The sequence below is a fragment of the Ursus arctos genome, unplaced genomic scaffold (genome assembly GCF_023065955.2).
Source record: "Ursus arctos isolate Adak ecotype North America unplaced genomic scaffold, UrsArc2.0 scaffold_29, whole genome shotgun sequence".
NCBI classification, from domain to species: Eukaryota; Metazoa; Chordata; class Mammalia; order Carnivora; family Ursidae; genus Ursus; species Ursus arctos.
This window is the reverse complement of record NW_026622974.1, coordinates 11,404,948-11,414,961: the sequence shown is the minus strand read 5'-3', so window position 1 is coordinate 11,414,961 and position 10,014 is coordinate 11,404,948.

Genomic DNA, 10,014 nt, shown 5'->3' with positions numbered 1-10,014 from the left:
TCGTGGAGGTACGGTAGAAAACTAAGGTTAAGGTTTATCTGGGTGCTAGATGTTCTGTAATAACAGATTTTGTCAAAAGCCTGAGAAACCCAAGTTACAGACTGGAATACAGCCTGGAGGTGGGAAGGACAGCTGTCAATTCTGAAAATGGTTGAGGAGAGTATAAGAAGTGGAACTAAAGTGGTTGTTGTAGAATGAAATAGGGAGAGCAAGTTGGGCAGACATAGGTAGAGAACAGAATCTGCAGGACTCTCCCACTGGAAAAATTTGAGGAGCTGGTAGAAGACCAAACTAAGAGTGTGGAACGAGCAACTGGAAATGTGAACCTGGATCATAGAAACGATGGCAGATCAACAGACACAGATGGGTCTAGAGTTAGAGTTGATGGATGATGTTGAGAGAAAAGAGGCAGAGACTGAGTATTTAGAAAAACCAATATTCATGGAGGTGAAAGAACAGAATCCTTTGAGGACAAGCAGTTCAGAGGCGTAACTTAGAAGAGGAAGGAAGACTCTTAAGGAAGAGATGGTCAGTTGGACTGGAGATACTGGAGGTGTCAGGAATTTAATGGTGGCTGTTCATGAACTCTAGTGTTGGAAGAGCTGAACAAAGGTAACAGGTATGATGGATGGAGAGAACTTGGAGTTCGGAATAAATAACACTTTAGCATCCTAAGATCTATAAAGAAAACCCCTTCAGATTATTAGGTTATCTACCTAAAACATCATTTATGAACAACATCAACATCAAAAATTAGACCTAAACTTCTCATTCATTCATTCATTTATCAATTCATTCATTCATCCTTCCATCCACTCAAACAGGCACAATGCCATGGGTAATGTGATTCCAAAACAAGAGTGACTTATGGTCTCCATCTCCAAGAAGACGTCAACCTGTCAGTCTGAGTCAGAAATACAAATAAAGAACCCCAAAGTATATAGTTGCTCCAGCACAATCACAGGAGACCAAGGAAGTTCAAAGAACAAACTGGAATTTCCTTCAGTTCCTGGCTTAGGGCTTGCTAACAGTGCCAGCAAAGATTGCAAAATGTTGCCTTATCCACAGTACAGTGAAAATCAGAACAGGTTCCACTGCATATATGCCAAATAGCAGTTGACAATCTCAGACAAATACAGGATAGAGAAATTGGACAAAAGAAGCAGAGGCAACAAATAACTCAAAGAACTGAGGAACCAAAGAAGTATTGTCTTTTCTTTTCATCAAAAACATTCTCCTTGCTTTAACTACAACTGGTGACTACACAGAAAACATATAGCAATGCAGTGTAAGGGTTTTGTGTTACTGCAGATAAAACTCACGCACCATTTTTCTCCGTATAGGACTTACAAAGAAGGTGATGTCAGAAAGATATGACCCAATACAGCTCAAGCATGAAAACCATATGACTTATTCTTATGGCCACAGCACAAGCTAAGGATAGAAGCTGTGATTACTCCTTCCGCAAAGCAGAAACAAGGCAAGATTGCTAATGTCATCCTGATTCGCCAAGTGCCGCCAAGACTGTTCTCCTTTCAGCAAAATTGCTGAACTGTGTGGTTGAGGCTGGATGATTTCCACACAAAAGGACTCTTCATCACACACAGATTTGAAACAGCAGAAGAATGTGTGAGGCTACAACAGATGTGCCATGTTGAAGAGTCCCCTCCACGTGGGCAGGTGCCAGGGGAACAAGTGGAAGAACAGATCAGCCCAGCATGGGCCACTTGTAGTGAGAGAAACTGGCAAATCTACTTACAGGCCTTGCCTCAAATCTTCCAGACCTGGTGCCCACAAGGCTGTGAAACAGAAAGAAGCAATATTCAATTATCCATTATTGTATAGAAATCACACATTTCTCAGCACTCCTCGGGTTTCAAGTCATGTGCAATTATCACCATCATGGTCAATTAGCATTGACAAAAAAGCCACAACATACCAGTCCTATACCGCCCAACAGAACTTACACGCAGTGAACTCTTGTGAGACAGTAACTACCATTGTTTAAAGACAATTAGAGTTCCCAGGTACTTTATCTTCCTGGAGCGAAGGGTGGCTCCAGGAGAAGGAAGAGAAAACCTGAAATGAATTACACCCAAAAGCACGTTACTCCTTAAGGGAGGGTCTGGTCTTCCACACTATCAGCTGAAGAGGGTATTTGGAGGAGATTAGCCAGGAAAATTACCCCATGTTGCCAGGACCATCAAACACAGAGTGTGAATGGGTACAAGTACACAACTAAACTTCATTTTGTGGGGCTTGAGGTAAAGAACTCTAAATCAATGTCTACGTCCAAGAGAAAAGAGTTCCTTCAGACAATAAGAAGAGGTTATAATCCCCACTATTCCTTGGAATCTACAATTTTTATGGTTAAAAAGACTTTTTTGGGTTTATCTGCTTAAACTTCCGAATTATAGGGGTTAAGAAACTGAGACTCAGAGATGACACAAAAATGATTCAAATAGCTAAAAGATGGTATTTACCTGGCCCTGAGACTGACATGGATATTACCAGACTTATGAAGTCAAATGGAGGATTTGTGGGAAATAAAGTGGCCTCATACTTTGTAATAGCTATCAAGTTCCTAACTAAGTATCTAACATAATGTAAGAACAATGAGTTCTAAGACAGTTTCTGCCTTTTCACCTGGAAGAGGTGATGGCTGGGACCTGAACTGCGAGGTCCACTAGCTGCAGAGTCTCCATACAGACTTCTGGTAATGAGTCACCTTTGTTCTAGCCTTCAGAATGGTATTCTATGGCTATCCTCAAAAGACAAGAGACAAAAGTGCTGGAGAGGATATGGAGAAAAGGAAACCCTTGGGCCTGCTTGTGGGAACACAAACTGGTACAGCCACTATGGAAAACAGTATGCAGGTTCCTCAACAAATTGAAAATAGAACTACCCTACAATCCAGCCACGCTACTTCTGAGTATTTATCCAAAGGAAATGAAAATACTATGTCACAGATACCTGCACCTCCCATTCGTAGCAGCATTATTTACAACAGCCAAGACATGCTAACCATCTGAGTGCCCCTCAATGGAGGAATGGAAAAAGAAGCTGTGAGATATACATATACACAAATATAGATACATATATTTGTCCACATATACACAATGGACTATTACTCAGTCATAAAAAATATGGAAATCCTGCCATTTGCAACAACTTGGATGGAGCTGGAAGGCATTACACAGAGTGAAATAAGTCAGACAGAGAAAGGCAAATACTATATGATTTTATTTAGATGTGGAACTAAGCAAGCAAGTAAGTAAAGGGAAAGAGAAGACTCAGAAAAAGAGATCAGATTTGCAGTTACCTGAGACAGAGGATGGAGGGAAGGGGAACTGGATGGAGGTGGTGAAAAGGTACAAACTTCCAGTTACAAGATAAATAAGTCCCAGGGATGTAATGTACAGCTTGATGGCTCCGGCTGACACAGCTGCATAATATACAAGAATATATATATATTATATATATATACATAAATATATATATATTTTTTTGTATTATGTATATATACATAATATACAAGGAGGGTGGATCCTAAGAATTCTCATCACAAGGAAAACAACACATTTTTTTCTTTTCTTTGTAGCTATACAAGATAATGGAGTGCTAACTAACTTATTGTGGTAATGATTTCACAATAAATATTAAGTGAGATCACTTTGCTTACACAGTGTTCTAGGTCAATTATATCTCAATAAAACTAGAATGAAGGGAATGGCATTTTCACCTAAGCATACCACATCTGAGTTTTCTTTAAGGATGGAAGCTTCTCTGAAAGCTGAGGTCTGCTGGTGCTATGGTTATGGGAAGGCCCTTTTGAGAGTCAGAGTAGAAGGAGGGTGAAGAGCAGCAGTGGTTTAGTGGGCTGCCTCCAGAGCCGGGTCGTCTGGGTCCAAATCCCACCTCTGCCCCCTTGCTAACTGAGAAAGTTAGACAACTCGGTAAACCTCTCATTCCTTTCTTTTTTATCAAAAGGGGATGATAATGGCAACCTCATAGAGATGTTGGGAGGACCAAATAAGAGGGAGAACAATGTCTTAAAGTATGAGGGCTAGAAATTTAGGTATTTCACACACACACACAAAAAAATAGCCATTTTGTCTTAAAATGAAAAATGCTGCCCCAGTGTGTACCTTGCTATAAAATTCCCTCTATCAGCATCTACAAGATTAACACTATCATGGGCACTACTACTTACTTATAAGATGCTTAATACAATGGATGTAGCAGATAATTTTTAGCACAATGGGGAATAGAATCTACAGTACTTTCCTTTAATAAATCTAGGTGTCTTTAGAATATTGTCTTTCTATCACTCACTCGCAGTTTTGTAAGATGTTCAGTGTTTCCTTGCCAGAGAGGGCAAATTTACATCCACAGTTACAACCCCAAATTTATCTTTCCTCTCACCCATACCTACAATATAAATCAGGCGAGCGTAAACTGTCATTTTCTGGTTTTCTATGACTTGATGGGAAAGGCCTTGGTGCCACTTCTATTTTGAGATCAAGTGCCACTTAACTACGTCACAGATCTGTTATTTTGATATTCCTGTAAATGAGTTCACACTTTTTAGCAATAGGTATGTTTTAAGCTTTTTTATAGGTAAATACAGAGAAAGAGGGGAAAAACCCAAATATTAACTGTATCATTTAAAAGCAGTGATGAGCATGTGGCTATAAAAATGAACTCAGCATGTCTGTTCTTCTGTCTAGGCAACAGTATAATACGCCTCATTTTGCACTAAACTTTTGATTAAAGGGGACTGTCAAATAAGTCAGGACACCACTTGCAAACCTGCAACAGGACATGTTCTGGTCAAAAACTGCCTTCAAGGAAGAATGTCCAGTTTCTAGCCATTCATTCCAGTGCTGTTATTCTATAAAATTCTCTGTCTTTTATACCATATAAGAAATCAGGAAGAAATATGTATTCTCAAGCATCTTACCTACATTTGCATTTACGAGGTGGTCTATATAACATACATCAGGCATACTACCAACTTGAACACCAAATAATAGGCTGTCAAGTTTACTTCATGTATTTGGCAATTATTGGAGGACATTTCATTTAATTGCATTTCTCACAAAAGAAACAAACATAATTATTACAACATTTGACTTTAACATAAAAATTCAAACTATTTAAAACCACCTTTGCTTTGTTCATTACAAGATAATATCTTTAATGTGCTACTGCTTTATTTCATTCCCACAGTTTCAAAAATGCATAGAATCATCTTTTATATTTTAACCTGCCAAAATTTTATATTCTAATACCAAAGAAATTTGGGGGGAAATGTGTTTGATTATAAATCTATTATTCCATGCACAGTCACATGAATAGATCCAGGTTTGCAAGTGAAATGTATGTAACGATTGCCTTTAAACCACACACAGGAAAATGTTAGCATGTACACAGAAGTTTTTCCAGAATAGTCAAAATATGACAGATCCATCATATTAGAAAGATTTGTCACTGCAGATTTTAGAGGGTTTTTTTTTCTCCTTTCCTTTTTCTGGATCTAAGAATATTCATTTCTAAGTTCTGTTGGTTGTGCCCCCCACCCCATCCTTTGGTCACTTTCCCTTGTCAATTCAGAACTTCTTGGTATCTACTGCCTCATCCGAAAAAGAATGCGAGGAGCTGGACATGACCCCAAAGTGATTTCAAAAAGATGAAGTTGGTCTCAGTAGCAGTTCAGATCGCAGATCAGTAAGTCAAGAATCTACCAGCGGTATATGCCCCAGCTTAGTCGAGGTAATCCTACAATTAATACAATCTTAGTCCTTTTCTTTTCCCTTTCCTCTTTTCCCTCTCCTCTCCTCTCCCTCTATTTCTTTGTATCAAATCAGATAAGAAAATAAGAAACTTTCAATTCAATCAAGAACACCTGAAAGGAAACATTCTCAGGCTATATGTGATGACAGATCTTAACAGCCCCACTGCTTGTGATCAGTCACTTTGATGTTAGCAAAGAAAAAACAGGAAAAGGGAAAAGAATCTACAACTGTGATCTGAAACATGAAAATAAGTCTGCTTTCCTTTTTACCGTTTTCCCTCCTCTTTAATAACCCCACCATTTTGTGTTAAAATATTCGTAACATCAAATTTACCATTTTAACCACTGTTCAGTGTACAGGTCTCAGGCAGTAAGTTATGTCCTCACTGGTACACAGCCATCACCACTATGCATCTCCAGAACTTTTTCATCTTGCAAAACTGAAACTCTGTAACTATTAAACAATAAAGCAACCTTTTTATTTTAATTTTCTTAATGGCCAACATATGTCAGCCCATCTTTTTTAGCATTTGCTCTCTACTTATCTGGTAATAGGGAAGTTGAAGATGATGTGTCTGCCCCCAGGGAGTTGACACGTTAAGACAGAAGACAGACAAAGATGCTGCTTCACAAGCCACTCACTGAGCACACACCTGACACTTAGACAGGTGCTGCATTTAAGTTAATTTCAAAGTAGAATGACTGATAGTTTCGTTTCAAAGTTCTCACTAGTAATACACAATACATGGCTCTCATCCAGGGGAAGACGCTATTCTTAAAAATGATAAATTATTTTAAAAGGAAGAAAGGTGTTGCTATTTTAATGGCACTTCTCAACGTTATTTTTGAGTGTTCACTGGTCTTTTTTTTTTTACAATAAATAATTTTATTTCATATTTTTAATTTTAGTTTAAATTTAATTTTAAGATTTTAATATTTAGTATTTAGTACTTTTATTTGGTAATTTTAAAGCCTACTCAGATAGGCATTGTCAATTCCCGAAAAGCCCAAAGCATGCTAGCATGGTCCCTGGACTACTGTTGGGTCCTGGGAAGAGAGGCAGTGCTGGAAATGAGGACCCCTGTGTCCTTGGGGCTGTGTGTGGGCCCCCAAGCACCCTCCTTTCCAAACCTGTCATAGCAGGATGTGACGAACAGCACTTCAAAACTTCCAAATTCAGCCTAAGAATGGGTTAAGATGCAATCTGCCCTTATTAACAAACACTGCATTTCTCTGAAAATTGGTTGCATCACTCACAACCAAACACCTCTTACTCACCTTTCTGTCTCAGGAGGTCAGCACTGCAAATATTCAGTCCCATTTTCTTTTTCTAAATGGGAACCAGGTGTTGTAGTTGTAGTTTTAATTCTTGTTCTTGTTCTATGGCACAAAATAGAAAGAGACATGCTGATATATTCTAAATTGACTATTTGTGTTCTCTTTGCTAGTGATTATTCATTTCAGTTGGACAGTTATTCATGTAAGCAATTTGCCACCATGATGACTGAGAAAAAATATTGAAGTGCTAGGCTTTTAAAATGGTAATATGTGGAAAGAGATATAATTCTCTTGCAAAACATATTCCTCAAGTTTTATATTGGGTCTCTGGTGATATGAACCATAAAATCATGCTAGCTAGTCCAAACTGTTTTTATTGAAATTTTGGTTTGGGATAACAAGGACTGCATCTTTTAAAAGCTCATTTGGAATACAAATATTTGGGCTCTAGCTACAGTACATCTACGAAGATATCTAGAATTTAGGGCGATAACACCAATGGAAAAGTGCATTTCTTCAGTTCAATTTTCTCCTGGAAAATGACATACATGCTGCTTTAAACAGCTGCTGCTGCAGCTTCATGAAATTCTTCAAGAAATGATCTCTGTGAAAGGATTTTGTTCAGTGCACTGTTTCTGCGGGTGCTTCGAGCCCGTTACTGAATTTATATGGAAATGAAAGATGGAGACGGCCGAGCAAAGCCAGGATTTTACAAACTTGCCTTTGCTTGGCCTCCCAGAAAGCCATGCAATTGACCTCATTAGATCTGTCACTAGCTGGCTGATTTCTGGACCTCCCTCTCTAGCCTACAATAACATCAGCACTCTGCAGGTCTGAGTCCCTAGACACTATCTTCACAGAATATATATCACTGACACAGGAGTACGTGGAGCCCGTGGCATGAAGTGACACTGCAGAGGAGTTATGGTGACCCAAGAGGACCAAAGGGGACACCTTCTGACCCGGCTGGACTGCCTCGGATATTGCTGTCTCTTGGCTTCATCTTGTCTAGTTCTCAGGATTCCTGTTAACGACAGTTAATTCAGGCCTTGAAGTAACTGTTTGTCTATGCTGGACAAAATATACAGTATAGAATCTTAATGTCAAGAAACAGCTTGGAGAAAAGATACAGTAGGACATCTCTTTTGAGAAACGGAGACCTAAAAGATTTAGTTGCAGACATGAGCAAAAACTAAGCCTGGTGTGCTGATTCTCCTATTGACTTTTCCTGTAAGTCATTCATAGAATTATGCCATGTATCTCGTACTTCTCTAAGGAGAGCAAATTCTTTTAAAATATAATAGGAGCTAGGAAATCTTTTGATACATAAAAGTATGAACTGCATCCTCAAAGGGGTTGGCTTTCTCTAATCCTTTTAAACCATCTTTTATCATCTGTATATTAGCTTCTCCCCAACAAGCAAATCTATAAAATGAAATTCCTCTATCTCATTCTGTCAAATTGAACCACACATTAATTGAAAGCTTAAAGAATTATTGTAATGACTTACTATTTTACTTAAATGATTTTCGAATTTTGAGATGGAGCCAAATACCTTTCTGGGGACAAAAACAAAGCAATTTACAGAAGTGATAGATATTTGGCAAGATTTGCAGGTAACATAGATTTTGTAAATGTACATGTTTGAGGAGGTTCTCTTAGAGAATATTCTTAAAGACATCATGCTTAAAAGAAAGCTTAAAGCAACATCATGTTCATAAAAATTAACTGCTCTCTTAGTGCACATACCAGACCTAGATTCATGTTTGAAAATGCTTCTTTCAAAGCTGATGTTGTCAGAGTTGGCTAAAATTCTACAATAAAGTTTTATAATGATACAATCTTAAGATTAAAAGGACATCAAAAGGTTCAATTTTTACTTCTGTACATAATTTCTCTACTCCAAAAGTGGTTCCTCAGTTAAGAGATAGCATTATGCTGGGCTGATATGACCTCTATGCCCCCTCAAAATCAAAAGACTGTTACAAAAAAAAAAAACAAACCAACTTTTCTGGGATGGATTATAGTAGTTGATATTTCCAGTACTAGCCTGTATCTGTAAGACATTTTCCTAGGCTCCCTGCGTAGTTATGTTCTAATACCAAGAAGTCATTTCTATGTCTCACCCATCAGCTGGTATAATTACAGGGATGCTGTATTTTAGTTCTCGTTTAGTGCTATGTCCTAGGCACTGTTACTAAGACTCAACACGCATCAGCTCTAACTCTAATCAAGCCACACAGCAATAAGTCATTATTCATTGCCATTGTCCAGTTTAAGAGACTGAGGTTTGAGGAGCTTAAATGACTTGCCCAAGGTCTCACTGCTACCACTGTTAGAATTTGAACCTGCTTCTAGCCAAACCATATGTTCTTTACCCTTCCCCACAGCCTCTCTAGCAGATACACAGCCTGGAGGAACCAAGATACAGATACATCTTGATGAAACAAAGGATATTAGGACCAGGGGAGCCAGTTGAGTCTGAACGTGTGGCCTCAGGGACACGTCATGATTTCTGACACATTCTGCCTACAGCAATAGCAATCCTTAGCCAGGACTTTTGTTTTCTGTAACATCTAAATCTATCGATCAAGAAACATGTATCAAGTGCCTACTATGTAAAAGGCCCTGTAGGTACAATTGCCAGATAAAATGCACACACCCAAATATTTCTATGAGACATACTTAAAAAGTCTCCACTGTTCACCTGAAACTCAAATTTAACTGGGAATCCTGTCTGGTTTGGTTTTGTTTTTGCTAAATCTGGCAGCCCTGCCAGTAAGTAATAGATACAGTTGCTTTGTTTCATTTTGGTTTTAATTGACCCTCTCCCTCTTGGTGAGACAACCCACAAACACATGAATAGGAAGCCAACAATTCAGTGCAGGATCTGAAACAGGCCATGTGGCCAGTGCATGTGTTAGGTCTATCTTGTAAAG